Source organism: Bos grunniens, chromosome 15, assembly GCF_055505025.1.
Source record: "Bos grunniens cultivar Pamir isolate PY7600 chromosome 15, Bosgru_T2T1.0, whole genome shotgun sequence".
NCBI lineage: Eukaryota > Metazoa > Chordata > Mammalia > Artiodactyla > Bovidae > Bos > Bos grunniens.
Genome location: NC_141179.1, coordinates 32,400,397 through 32,415,874, shown reverse-complemented (window position 1 = coordinate 32,415,874; position 15,478 = coordinate 32,400,397). Strand labels below are relative to the sequence as shown.

The 15,478-nt window shown below is 40.9% G+C and overlaps 1 long non-coding RNA gene across 2 annotated transcripts in view; it reads left to right on the top strand.

Annotated features, from left to right (window-relative positions):
* The window catches only part of LOC147357613 (uncharacterized), a 67,014-nt gene continuing 51,536 nt past the window's right edge, over window positions 1-15,478 (top strand). The window contains exon 1 of one of the 2 annotated variants that reach the window (XR_015141462.1): window positions 1-131. This is a non-coding gene — a long non-coding RNA (uncharacterized LOC147357613). The remainder of the gene's footprint in view (window positions 132-15,478) is intronic. The other variant, XR_015141461.1, reaches the window with a different exon arrangement.

Sequence of the window (15,478 nt, the reverse complement as noted above, 5' to 3'; positions counted from 1 at the left end):
GACATAAGCTGATATGACGGCAGATCGCGCGACTTGGCTGACGGCGGCTCTCCGCGGTCAAGTGGGCGCCGCGCGCTCCGACACGCCCCTTTCGCCCCTCTCCGGCTGAAGGGAGGCGGGACCCGACTTAGGTACTAAGGTGGCGGAGCGTGGGGGTTTAGGTTGGATTTTTGTTTGTTTTTGCTTTCTCACTGGCGCTGACGTGTGTAACGCAGTCTTGTAGGAAGCAGGTTTCAGTTCAGTTCAGTCCAGCGCTCAGTTGTGTCCGACCCCATGGTCTGCAGCACGCCAGCCTGCCCTGTCCATCACCACCTCCCGGAGCTTGTTCAAACTCATGTCCATCCAGTGGGTGATGCTATCTAACCATCTCAACCTTTGTGGTCTTCTCCTCCCGCCTTCAGTTTTCCCAGCATCAGGGTCTTTTCCAATGAGTCAGTTCTTCACATCAGGTGGCCAAAGTATTGAAATTTCAGCTTCATTATCAGTCCTTCCAATGAACATTCAGGACGGATTTCCTTTAAGATGGACTGGTTGGATCTCCGTGCAGTCCAAGGGACTCTCAGGAGTCTTCTCCAACAAAGGTATCAATTCTTCCGTGCTTAGCTTTTTTTAGAGTCCAACTCTCACATCCACGCATGACTACTGGAAAAACTAGACGGACCTTTGTTGGGAAAGTAATGTCTTTGCTTTTTAATATGCTATCTAGGTTGGTCATAGCTTTTATTACAAGGAGCAAGCGTCTCTTAATTTCATGGTTGCAGTCACCCAAGAAAATAGTCTGTCATTGTTTCCATTGTTTCCCCATCTATTTGCCACGAAGTGATGGAACCAGATGGCATGATCTTAGTTTTCTTAATGTTGAGTTTTAAGCCAATTTCTTCACTCTCCTCTTTCATCAAGAGGCTCTTTAGTTCTTCTTCGCTTTCTGTTTTAAGGGTGGTATCGTGTACATATATGAGGTTATTGATATTTCTCCTGGCAATCTTGATTCCAGCTTATGCTTCAGTCAGCCTGGCATTTAGCATGATGTACTCTGCATATCTAAAATCACTGCAGATGGTGGCTGCAGCCATGAAATTAAAAGACGCTTACTCCTTGGAAGAAAAGTTATGACCAAACTAGATAGCATATTGAAAAGCAGAGACACTACTTTGCCAACAAAGGTCCATCTAGTCAAGGCTATGGTTTTTCCAGTAGTCATGTATGGATGTGAGAGTTGGACTGTGAAGAAAGCTGAGCAGGAAAGAATTGATACCTTTGTTGGAGAAGACTCCTGAGAGTCCCTTGGACTGCAAGGAGATCCAACCAGTCCATTCTGAAGGAGATCAGCCCTGGGATTTCTTTGGAGGGAATGATGCTGAAGCTGAAACTCCAGTACTTTGGCCACCTCCTGTGAAGAGTTGACTCATTGGAAAAAGACTCTGATGCTGGGAGGGATTGGGGGCAGGAGGAGAAGGGAACGACAGGATGAGATGGCTGGATGGCATCATTGACTTGGATGTGAGTCTGGGTGAACTCCGGGAGTTGGTGATGGACAGGGAAGCCTGGCGTGCTGTGATTAATGGGGTCACAAAGAGCGGACATGACTGAGCAACTGAACTGGAACTGGACTGGACTCTGCATGTAAGTTAAATAAGCAGGGTGACAATATTTAGCCTTCATGTACTCCTTTCCCAATTTGGAACCAGTCTGTTGTTCCATGTCCAGTTCTAACTGTTGCTTCTTGACTTGCATACAGATTTCTCAGGAGGCAGGTAAGGTGGTCTGGTAATCCCCATCTCTTTAAGAATTTTCCACAGTTTGTTGTGATTCACACAGTCAAAGGCTTTGGCATAGTCAATAAAGCTGAAGTAGATGTTTTTCTGGAACTGTCTTGCTTTTTCAGTGAGCCAACAGATGTTGGCAATTTGATCTCTGGTTCCTCTGCCTTTTCTAAATCCAGCTTGAACATCTGGAAGTTCACAGTTCACGTACTGTTGAAGCCTGGCTTGGAGAGTTTTGAGCATTACTTTGCTAGCATGTGAGATGAGTGAATTGTGTGGTAGTTTGAACATTCATTGGCATTGCCTTTCTTTGAGGTTGGAATGAAAACTGACCTTTTCCAGTCCTGTGGCAGGTTTATAGTTGGAAAAAGTCCTTACTGTGCCTTGCTGCTGCTGCTGCTGCTAAGTCATTTCAGTCATGTCCGATTCTGTGCGACCCCATAGATGGCAGCCCACCAGGCTCCCCCGTCCCTGAGATTCTCCAGGCAAGAGCACTGGAGTGGGTTGCCATTTCCTTCTCCAGTGCATGAAAGTGAAAAGTGAAAGTGAAGTCACTTAGTCATGTCCGACTCTTAGTGACCCCATGGACTGCAGCCCACCAGGCTTCTCTGTCCATGGGATTTTCCAGGCAAGAGTACTGGAGTGGGGTGCCATTGTCTTCTCTGACTGTGCTTTGAGGGAAGTAGATAACTTCCTTTGATGTGTGTGTTGGAAGCATTTTGAACTTAACAAGGGGTAAGTTGTTTGTCACTCTGCTAGCACCTGTTTCTCAATCTGGGGCATACTGTTTTCTATAAAATTAAGTGGTTTGAATCTGGCCAAACCAGTTTAGGTAGTGTTGAAATGCCAGAAATCTTTTTATAATACAGATTAAGCAGATTTATACAAGCTAATTAATAAATCTGTAGCTCCCTAGATGTTTGCTTTTGAATGGGAATGTGTAGTTTTTATTTTTGTAGTTATTAGCTTTTCTAAATATGAATTGCTGTGATCACACTTGTGAATAGACCTTCCTGGAAACCACAGTGGAGTGGTTAGCAAAGTCCAACCAGCACTATCCAACCACTTTAGAGTTTCCTGAAAATAAAGAAGCCACACCAGACCTGCTAGATCAGGAACTCTGGGAAGACCTAAAGAATCTGGATTTAACAAACTGAGTTGATTCCAGTGTTTGATGAAGTTTGGGCACCACTGCTCTAGTGAATAAACTTTAATGATAAAGTTTGGATCACAAAAGTAGGAAGACAAGAGATGCCTGGCATAACAGACAAGTTTGGCATTGGATTACAAAATGAAGCAGGGCAAAGGCTAACAGAGTTTTGCCAAGAGAATGCACTGGTCATAGAAAACATCCTCTTCCAACAACACAAAAGAAGACTTTACATGTGGACATCACCAGGTGGTTAATACTGAAACCAGATTGATTATATTATTTGCAGCCAAAGATGGAGAAGTTCTATACAGTCAGCAAAAAAACGACCTGGAGATGACTGTAGCTCAGATCATGAACTCCTTATTGCAAAATTCAGACTTAAATTGAAGAAAGTAGGGAAACCACTAGACCATTCAGGTATGACCTAAATCAAATCCCTTACAATTATACAGTGGAAGTGACAGATAGATTCAAGGGATTAGATATGATAGACAGAGTGCCTGAAGAACTATGGAGGGAGGTTCATGACACTGTACAGGAGGCAGTGATCAAGACCATCCCCAAGAAAAAGAAATGCAAAAAGGCAAAAATTGTTTGAGGAGGCATTACAAATAGCTGAGAAAAGAAGCGAAGTGAAAGGCAAAAGGAGAAAAGATATGCCCATTTGAATGCAGAATTCCAAAGAATAGTAAGGTGAAATAAGAAAGCCTTCCTCAGTGATCAGTGAAAAGAAATAAACAATAGAATGGAAAAGACTAGTGATCTCTTCAAAAAGCTTAGAGATACCAAGGGAACATTTCATGCAAAGGTGAGCACAGCAAAGGACACAAATGCTATGGACCTAACAGAAGCTGAAGGTATCATAAAGATGTGACAAGAATACTCACAAGAACTGTACCCAAAAAATGTTTATGATGCAGATAACCAGGATGGTGTGATCACTCACCTAGAGCCAGACATCCTGGAGTGCGAAGTGAGGTGGGCCTTTGGCAACATCATCACACACAAAGCTAGTGGAGGTGATGGAATTCCAGTTGAGCTCTTTCAAATTCTAAAAGATGATGCTGTTAAAATACTGCACTCAATATGCCAGCAAATTTGGAAAACCCAACAGTGGCCACAGGACAGGAAAAAGTCAGTTTTCGTTCCAATCCCAAAAAAAGCAATGCCAAAGCATGTTTAAACTGCTGCACGATTGCACTCATCTCACATGCTAGCAAAGTATTGCTCAACATTCTTCAAGCTAGGCTTCAAAATGTGAACTGTGAACTTCCAGAAGTTCAAGCTGGTTTTAGAAAAGGCAGAGGAACCTGAGATCAAATTGCCAAGATCTGTTGGATCATTGTAAAAACAAGAGAGTTCCAGAAAAACATCTACCTCAGTTTATTGACTATGCCAAAGCCTTTGACTGTGTGGATCACAACAAACTGTGGAAGATTCTTAAAGAGATGGGCATTCTTACCTGCCTCCTGAGAAATCTGTATGCAAGTCAAGAAGCAACAGTTAGAACTGGACATGGAACAACAGACTGGTTCCAAATTGGGAAAGGAGTATATGAAGGCTATATATTGTCACCCTGCTTGTTTAACTTATATGTAGAGTACATCATGAGAAACGCTGGGCTGGAAGAAGCACAAGCTGGAATCAAGATTGCCAGGAGAAAGATCAATAACCTCAGATATGCAGATGATACCACCCTTATTGCAGAAAGTGAAGAAAAACTAAAGAGCCTTTTAATGAAAGTGAAAGAGGAGAGTGAAAAAATTGGCTTAAAACTCAACATTCAAAAAACTAAGATCATGGATACTTACGTTATCATATGTAAAATACATAGCCAGTGGGAATTTGCTGTATGGCTCAGGAAACTCAAACAGGGGCTGTGTATCAACTTAGATGGGTGGGATGGGGAGGAAGATGGGAGGGACACTCAAAAGGGATGGGATATATGTATAACTATGGCTGATTCATGTTGAGGTTTGACAGAAAACAACAAAATTCTGTAAAGCAATTATCCTTCAATTTAAAAAATTAATTAAAAAAAAAAAAACTAAGATCATGGCATCTGGTCCCATCACTTCATGGCAAATAGATGGGGAAACAATGGAAACACTGACAGATTTTATTTTCTTGGGCTCCAAAATCACTGCAGATGGTGATTGCAGCCATGAAATTAAAAGATGCTTACTCCTTGGAAGGAAAGTTATGACCAACCTAGATAGCATATTGAAAAGCAGAGACATTACTTTGCCAACAGAGGTCCGTCTAGTCGAGGCTATGGTTTTTCCAGTGGTCATGTATGGATATGAGAGTTGGACTGTCAAGAAAGCTGAGCACCAAAGAATTGATGCTTTTAAACTGTGGTGTTGGAGAAGACTCTTGAGAGTCCCTTGGACTGCAAGGAGATCCAACCAGTCCATTCTAAAGGAGACCAGTCCTGGGTGTTCATTGGAAGGACTGATGCTAAAGCTGAAACTCTAGTACTTTGGCCACCTCATGAGAAGAATTGACTCATTGGAAAAGACCCTGATGCTTGGAAAGAAGGGGACGACAGAGGATGAGATGGCTGGATGGCATCAATGACTTGATGGATGTGAGTCTGAGTGAACTCCAGGAGTTGGTGATGGACAGGGAGGCCTGGTGTGCTGCGATTCATGGGGTCGAAAAGAGTTGAGTGACTGAACTGAACTGAGTATCCCAATGTGTGTGTGTGTGTGTGTGTGTGTGTGTGTGTGCGCGTGCACGCACATCATATCTTCTTTATCCATTCATCTGTTAATGGACATTTAGGTTGCTTCCATATCTTGATTGTTGTAAATACTGCTTCTGTGAACACTGATACACATGTATCTTTTTGAATTAGTGTTTTTGTCTTCTTCAGATTTATATCCAGGAGTGGAATGGGCATTTTATTTTTAGCTTTTTGGGGAACCTCTACACTGTTTTCCAAGGAGCTGCATCAATTTACGTTTCTACCAGCTGTGGTTAAGAGTTCCCTTTCTCTACTTTCTTGTGAACATTTGTTTTTTTGTGGTCTTTTTGATGATAGCCATTCTGACAGGTATGAGATGGTATCTCATTGTTGTTTTGATATGCCTTGGAGAGGGGAAATGACAACCCACTCCAGTATTCTTGCCTTGACAGAGGAGCCTGGGGGGCTATATGAGGTTACACAAATGAGCGACTTCTCTTTCTTTTCTTTGATAGGCATTTCTCTGATGATTAGCGCTGTTAAGCATTTTTTCATGTGCCTCTTGGCTATCTGTATGCCTTTTTAGAAAAAAGTGTATTCAGGGTCTTTTGCCTGATTTTAACCAGGTTCCTTGTTTTTGATATTGAGTTGTCTGAACCATATATATTTTAGATATTACCCCCGTATTGGTTGTATTCTTTGCAAATGTGTTCTCCCATTCAATAGGTTGTCTTTTCATTTTGTTGATAGTTTTCTTTGCTGTGCAAAATCATTTAAGTTTAATTAGGTCCTATTTGTTTATTTCTGCTTTTGTTTCCTTTGCCTTAGGAGAAAGATCCAAAAAATATATTGCTATGACTTATGTCATAGAGTGTTCTAGCAATGTTTTCTCCTAGAAATTTTATGATTTCTGGTCTTACATGTAGGGATTTAATTCATTTTGAGTTTTTTTTTTTTTTTTTTGTATAAGGCATTAGAGAATATTCTAATTTCATTCTTTCACATGTAGCTGTCCAGTTTTTCCAGCACCACTTATTGAAGAGGCTGTATTTCCTCCATTGTATGTTCTTTTCTCCTTTGTCGTATATTAATTGACCATTGGAGTGTGGGGTTATTTCTGGGCTTGCTATTTTGTTCCATTGATCTATGTGCCCCCCTCTTTTTTGTGCCAGTGCTATAAGGGTTTTGTTTGTTTGTTTTTGGCTGCACATGGCTTGCAGGATCTTAGTTCCCTGACCAGGGATGGAACCCATGGCTTTCAGTCAAAGTTGCAGAGTCTTAACCACTGGACTGCTAGGGAAATCCCCTATATTGTTTTGATTACTGCAGATTTGTAGTGTAGTCTGAAGTCAAGGAGCATGATACCTCCAGATTGTTCTTTCTCAAGATGGTTTTACCTATTTGGGATCTTTTGTGTTTCTACACAAATTTTAAATTACTTGTTCTAGTTCTTTGAAAAATACCATTAGTATTTTGAAAGAGATTGCATTGAATCTGTAGATTGCTTTGAGTAGTATGATTGTTTTAACAATATTAATTCTTCTAGTCCATTAACACTGTGTGTCTTTCTTTCTGTTTGTCGTCTTTAATTTCTTTTATCAGTGTCTTATAGTTTTCTGAGTACAGGTCTTTTACCTCCTTAATTAGATTTATTCCTAGGTGTTTTATTCTTTTTGATGCAATTGTAAATGGGATTGTTTCCTTGATTTCTCTTTCTGATAGTTCATTGTTAGTGTATAGAGATGCAACAGATTTCTGTCTATTAATTTTGTATTCTGAAACTTAACCAAATTCATTGATGAGCAGACTGCAGTTCAGTTGCTCAGTCGTGTCTGACTCTTTGTAACCCCATGGACTGCAGCATGCCAGGCTTCCTTGGCCATGGAATTATCCAGGCAAGAATACTGGAGTGGGTTGCCATTTCCTTCTGCAGAGGATCTTCCCAACCCAGGGACTGAACCCAGGTCTCCTGCATTGCAGGCATATTCTTTACCTTCTGAGTAACCAGGGAAACCCAGAGAAGTGTTTTAGAGCCCTCAAATCTAGGAGGAGTCTGCATTCAATCTGCTTTATAAGTGTCTTCATTTGTCTCAACTTTGAACAAACTGAAGCAGGAAATCCAATGCAAAGCACTAGAGGTACAGTATATATAAGAAAGACTGCTCAGAACTCCAATCAGATTTATACTTAAAAGAAAGTCCTTAATGAATGGGGAATAAATATTTACAATATAAAGTTAACTATGCTCATTAACACCTTTGTGTGAAAGGAAAATAAACTTTTCTCTTGACTAAATCTCTAATATTTTGTGTGTCTGTAACATGAACCCTTGGAGAAGGCAATGGCACCCCACTCCAGTACTTTTGCCTGGAAAATCCCATGGACGGAGGAACCTGGTAGGCTGCAGTCCATGGGGTCGCTAAGAGTCGGATACGACTGAGCGTCTTCACTTTCACTTTTCACTTTCATGCATTGGAGAAGGAAATGGCAACCCACTCCAGTGTTCTTGCCTGGAGAATCCCAGGGCCGGGGGAGCCTGGTGGGCTGCCGTCTATGGGGTCGCATAGAGTCGGACACGACTGAAGCGACTTAGCAGCAGCAGCAGCCACAGGTAATTACAGAACAATTAATCTGTGACATATGAACTACTCATGTTGAGGCGTTAGCGTTCATCCATGTGTGGACTGCTGGGGCCTGAAGATATCTGAGTTGCAAATATAAATTTTGACTAAAATAGAATTGGAGCACAGAGAGAACACCGACTTACTGTTTAAGGAATGCAATGCAGTTTATGGGAGGTCGCCAGTGCCAGGTGGTGGATGCGCCTAGAAAGAGAAGGGAGCGGCCTCTGCAATGGATGACAAATCACAGCATGCAGCATGTTCTGGGATGAAAAGTGGGACGACCATGTGGCTGAAGCTGAGAATCTTTTTCTTTTTGGCTGTGCTGGGTCTTCATTGTGGCACCAGGCTTAGATGCCCTGGGGCATGTGGGATCTTAGTTCACTGACCAGAGGTCGAACCTGAGTCCCTAACATTGGAAGGCAGACTATTTACTCCTCGACCACGAGGGGAGTCCTGAGAATTGTCTTAAAACAAGACAGAAGGAGGATGGACTGATCATTTGAGTTCTGTTTGTTGGAATTCTTTGAGGTCTGGGATGAATTTTACTGTGGGGGAGTTTAATTTGCTTCTGTCAGGCTTCTGGGGATTCTACTAATCCAAGATCACTCTAATTGAAACTCTCATTTTGAGGTGTTTAAGACCACCAAGATGACAAGAAATTGGCCTGAGACCTGCCTTTCAGTTCTAAATTCTCATTGGCAATATCTTCCCTTTTTGCTGCTGCTGCTGCTGCTAAGTCGCTTCAGTCGTGTCCGACTCTGTGCGACCCCATAGACGGCAGCCCACCAGGCTCCCCCATCCCTGGGATTCTCCAGGCAAGAACACTGGAGTGGGCTGCCATTTCCTTCTCCAATGCGTGAAAGTGAAAAGTGAAAGTGAAGTCACTCAGTCGTGTCTGACTCTTAGCAACCCCATGGACTGCAGCCTACCAGGCTCCTCCGTCCATGGGATTTTCCAGGCAAGAGTACTGGAGTCGAGTGCCATTGCCTTCTCCATCCCTTTTTGCTAGTATATTTAATTCCTTTGGAGTCTGCTGAAGTAGGGTGGGGAGAGAAATTTTTATGAAAAAGTAGATATCCAGATACCTATATCACCAAGTAATCAGAAACAGAATGAAAATTACCTTTCTGATGAAAGAGGCTGGCATTTTATTTACTGGCATTTTTACGTAATGAATAAGCTATTCCCAAATGTCTTTGCTTTAGAAAATGTTGGGGAAAGTAAAGAAATAGAACGACCGGTCCAAATGTCAGAGAGCTGGACTTTATCCCCAAAACATCTTTTATTTACTCATTGCCTTGCTTGTCACCAGTGGACTTCGTTTGTTTTTATTTTTTGGCTGTGCTGGGTCAGAGTTCTGCACAAGGGCTTTCTCTAGTTGTGGGGAGAGGGGGCTACTCTCTAGTTGCAGTGCACGGGCTTCTCATTGCAGTGGCTTCTCTTTTTGTGGTTCAAGGGCTCCAGAGTTCGGGCTCAGTAGTTGTGACCCACAGGCTTAGTTGCCCAGCGACATGTGGAATCCTCCTGGACGAGGGATCCAACCTGTGTCCCCTGCATTGAAAGGCAGAGTCTTAGCCGCTGGACCACCAGGGAAGTCCCACCAATGAATAGACTTTAAATGCCAGAGCTAATTTTTAGTCTGGCCCCTAGTGCATGCATGCTAAGTGGCTTCAGTAGTGTTAGACTCTGTGACTCTGGACGGCAGCCTACCAGGCTCCACACTATTGTAAAGTAATTATCCTCCAATTAAAATAAATGAATAAAATTTAAAAAAAAAGAAAAGAAACATACTATATATATATTGGGGAGAAAAAAAATAATAATACTGGAATGGGTGGCCATGCCCTCCTCCAGGGAGTTTTTCCCAACCCAGGGATCAAACCTGTGTCTCTTACGTCTACCTGTGTTGGCAGGCAGGTTCTTTACCACTAGTGCCAGCTGGGAACCCCCCTGGCCCCTAGTTTAGTGACATAGATTTCAATTGCCTCCCATGTGAAAACAGAACACTGATTCACACTGTGTTCATTTTCTATGCCTGCCCTAACAAAGTACCAGACATTGGGTGGCTTAAAACAATAGAAATGTATTGTCTAATAGTTCTGGAGGCTGGAAGTCAAAAAATCAAGGTGCTGGCAGAGCCACATGCCTTCTGCAACCTCTAGGGAAGAGCTTTCATGCCTCTTCCTAGCTTCAGGTAAAGGCCATCAATCCTTGGTGTTGCTTGCTTTGCAAGCGCCCTCAGTCTCTGGTATTACACGATGTTCTCCTCTGTGTCTGCCCCAATTCCCCTCTTCTTATTAAGGGACATCGGCCCTATGGAATTAAGGGTCCCCCCTACCCCATCATGACCTCATTTTAGTTAATATTTATCCACAACAACCCTATTTCCAAATAAGGTCACATTCTTTTTTAAATTAATTATTTCTGGCTGCGCTGGGTCATTGTTGCTGCTCACAGGCTTTCTGTAGTTGCGGTGAGTATGGGCTACTCTCCAGCTGAGGTGCGCCAATTTTCACCACAGTGGCTTCTCTTGTGGAGCGCAGGCTCTAGAGCGCTGGCTCAGTGGGTGTGGCACACGGGCTTAGTTGCTCCAGGTCACGTAGGATCTCCCCAGATCAGGAATTGAACCGGCATCCCCTTCACTGTCAGGTGGGTTCTTCACCACTGAATCACAAGGGAAGTCCCTAAGGTCACATGCTGAAGTTCTAGGTGTTAAGATCAACGTATTTTTTTCTGGAACTCAATTCAGCTTGTAAGACCTACCTTTCAGGTTGCTCCCTTCTGTCTTCCTCAATGTATATCATGCATGTCTTATCCATCTCAGCCATAGCACTTGTCATTGTTGAAAATACACTATTTTTGGTATATAGCACACATAGAGATGAAAACATACACACGGCAAATGTACATGTTGAGGAATAATCACAAAATTAACACACATGTTGCCATCACTCAGTTAAAAAAGAGGACATTACTAGAGCCCTAGAACCCTCCTCATACCCCCTCTGAGTTACACTCCTTCCTAAGCAAACGTAGTCACCATTCTCATTTCTAATAGGTTTGTTTTGCCTGGTTTTGAAGTTTATATGATTAGAATAATTCTGTTCCTATTCTTTTGTCTTTTGTGTCATTTATTTGCTAGTCTGTGAGTTGATGCAAATTATCAATGTAGCAATCCCTTATTTTCTTTTCTGCTTAGTTGTCCACTGTATGACTATATTGTGTTTATTTACCCATGGCACCATCAATAAATATTTAGCTTGTTTTCAGTTTGTGCTCTTACAAATAGTGTCATCAAGGGCATTCTGACATACATTGTTGATAAATGTGAAGTACGCATCTATGTTTTGTGTATCTTTAGGAGTAAGTAGCCAGATCTTAGGTTTTACACACGTTTATTAGCTTGAATACATTGCTATCAAACCGGTTTTCAGTGTGTGAACTAATTTTCATTCCCTTCCAGAGGTATACATTTGTCTATCCTCTGCCAACAACAGCAGCATATGCGTTTCAGTTGCTTTAGATTCTTTTGAAATACCAAGTGCGGGTATTATCAGTCTATTAAATTATAACTATCCTGTGGGTATGTAATGATATTTTACACAGATACTGGTGTTCATTTAAATTGGTTCATTGACTAATGTTTTCATGCTTATTGGTCATTTTTGAATATCTACTTTGTTGATGTGCCTATTCTGACATTTTGCCCCTATATTTGCTACTGAATTGTCTACATTAAAAATATTACTCTGTAGCCTATGTTTATATATTCTGGATATATAATGTTCCAGTGTGTTGGTAATATTTTCTCCCAAACTGTAGTTTGAATTTTGTTTGTATTCATGACATCTTTTTTTTTTTTCCTGTGCTGGGTCTATGTTGCTGCACATGGGTTCTCTCTAGTTGTGGTTAGCGGAAGCTACTCTCTAGTTGGGGTGCCTGGACTTTTCATTTCAGTGGTTTCTCTTGTGTAGCACAGGTGTCAGGGCACGTGGGCTTCAGTAGTTGTGGCACACAGGCTGTAGAGGGAAGGCTCAGTAGTTGCGGCACATGGGCTTAGTTGTCCATGGCACGTGGAATCTTCCCAGAGCAGGGATCAAACCCAAGTCCTCTGGATTGACAGGCAGATTCTTGATGACTGGATGACAAGGGAAGTCCAATATCTTTGATATACATATTTTGTTCAATTTATTTCTAGGTATTTGATGATTGTTGTGCTATTTCAAATGAGGTGATTCTCAGGATTTGTTTTTTTCTCTTTTTTTAAAATTGTCGTTGATTTATAAAAAAATTCTCTTCCTTATAGTTTGTTGTTAGTGTATAGAAATGCAACTGATTTCTGTATATTAATCCTATATCCTGCAACTTTGCTGAATTTATTTATTGTATTTAATAGCTTTTTGGAGGCATCTTTAGGATTTTCATGTATTGTATCATGTCACCTGTAACCAGGGATGACTTTACTTTTTCCTTTCCAATTTTGATGTCACTAATTTGTTTTCCTCTTTTGGTTGCTATGGCTAGGACTTCCAATACCATGTTGAATAAAGGTGGTGAGAGTGGACATTCTTGTCTTGTTCCTGATCTTAGAGGAAATGGTTTCAGCTTTTGATGGTTGAATATGGTATTAGCTGTGGGCTTGTCATATATGGTTTTTATTGTTGAGGTAGGTTCCCTAGAGATTTTATAATAAATGGACATTGAAATTTGCCAAAGGTTTTTTCTGTTGAGATGATCACATGATTTTTATTCTTCCATTCATTCATGTGGTGTATCACGTTTGATTGATTTGCAAATATTCAGCCATCGCTGTATCCCTGGGATAAATCCCAGTTGACCATGGTGAATAACCCCTTCAGTGTGTTGGTGAAGTTTTTTCTAATATTTTGTTGAGGATTTCTTTGTGCACCTTTGTCCATCAGTGATATTGGCCTGAAATTTTTCTTTTGTGGAGTCCTTGTCTGGTTTTGGTATCCAGGTGATGCTGTCTTTATGGTGTTACTATCAGTTTCCCCCTCTATGTTTATTAATATTTGCTGTATGTATTTACATGTTCATAGGTTGGGTATACTTATGTTTACAGTTATATATTCTGGCTGGCTTGATCCCTTTAGCATAATGTAATGTCCTTTTTTGTCTCTTGTTACAGTATCCCTTTGAGAGTCTATTTTGTCTGATGTAAGTGTTGCTACCCCAGCTTTTTTTCTGTTTCCATTTGCATGGATACTTTTTTCCATCCCCCCACTTTCAGTTTTTCTCTACATCTCAAGTGAGTTTCTTATATGCAGTCTATATATGGGTATTATTTTTTTATTCATTCACTCCATGCATTTTAACTGGAGCTTTTGGTCAATTTACATTTAGAGTAACCATTGATATGTATGTACTTATTACCATTTTGTTCATTGTTTTCTGGTTGTTTTATAGTTTTTCTGTTCCTTTTTTCTTCTTTTGTTCTTTTCTTTTGTGATCTGATGACCATCTTTAGTTTTATGTTTGGGTTCCTCTTTCTCTTTTTGTCTGTGTATATATACATATATATATTTGGTTTGTGGTTACCATGAGGTTTATAACAAGAATTTTTTTAAGTTGATGATCTCTTAAATTCAAATTAATTTTTTTTTAAACCTGCAAGCTTACTTTCCCTCTCATGTTTAATGTTTTTGACTTCATATTTTGCATCTTTTAATTCTGTGTATCTCTTAGCTATTTATTGTGGAGGTAGATGATTTACTACTTTTATCTTTTAATTTTTATTTTAACCTTTAAGCTTTAAAAGTGGCTAATCTATTACCATTACCAATGTTTTTACCAATGAAATTTTCCTTTTTGTAATGTTCATATTTCTAGCTGTGGTCTTTTCTTGTCCACTTGGAGAAGTCCCTTAAACATTTCTTGTAAAGTCAATTTAGTGGTGCTTTTGCTTGTCTGTAAAACTCTTTCCACCTGATTGATAGCCTTGCTGGTTATTCTTGGTTGTAGGTTTTTCCCTTTCATCACTATGAGTATATCATGTGAATCTCTTCTGACCTGCCAAGTTTCTACTGGAACTGTCCACTGACAGTCAGTTGATAGTCTTATGAAAGTTCCCTTTTATGCAACTAGTTGCTTTTCCCTTACTGCTTTTAAGGGTCTTCAAGTGTTACCATTTCAATTACAATGTGTCTTGGTGCATTCCCTTCTGGGTTAATTTTGTTTGGGATTGTACTTCCTGGATCTGGATGTCTGTTTCCTTTGTCAGGATAGGGAAGTTTTAAGTTTTTATCTCTTCAAATAAATTCTCTGCCCCTTTCTCTTGCTCTTTTGCTTCTGGGAGCTTGTTACTGTTAGCGTGCTTGATTCTGTCAAGGAAGTCTTTTAAATTACTCTCATTTAGAACACTTTTTTCATCTTTTTTCTGCTGAGCTTGGGTAATTTTGACTCTACTATCTTCCAGTTCACTGGTTTGTTCCTCTGTATCATCTAATTTAGTCAAGGCTATGGTTTTTTCTGTGGTCATGAATGGATGTAAGAGTTGGACTGTGAAGAAGGCTGAGTGCCGAAGAATTGATGCTTTTGAACTGTGGTGTTGGAGAAGACTCTTGAGAGTCCCTTGGACTGCAAGGAGATCCAACCAGTCCATTCTGAAGGAGATCAGTCCTGGGTGTTCATTGGAAGGACTGATGCTAAAGCTGAAACTCCAGTACTTTGGCCACCTCATGCGAAGAGTTGACTCATTGGAAAAGACTCTAATGCTGGGAGGGATTGGGGGCAAGAGGAGAAGGGGACGACAGAGGATGAGATGGCTGGATGGCATCACTGACTCGATGGACGTGAGTCTCAGTGAACTCTGGGAGTTGGTGATGGACAGGGAGGCCTGGCGTGCTGCGATGCATGGGTTCGCAAAGAGTCGGACACGACTGAGCGACTGATCTGATCTGATCATCTAATTTGTTGATTCCTTCTGGTGTAATTTTTCAGACATTGTACTCTTCAGCTCTGTTTGGATCTTCTTGTTCATATTTTCTAAGTCTTTGTGAAACTTCTCACTGTGTACATTTTTTTCTTCTCCTAGGCTTGTTGAACAAACATCTTTATGATCATTACCTTGAACTCTTTATTAGGTAAATTGTTTATCTTCACTTTGCTTAGTTCATCTTCTGGAATTGTATCTGATTCTTTTGTTTGCAACATACTCCTATGTAGCCTCATTTAACCTAATTCTCCAAGTTTATGTGTGTGTATTGAATAGATTTGTTGCGTGCATGTG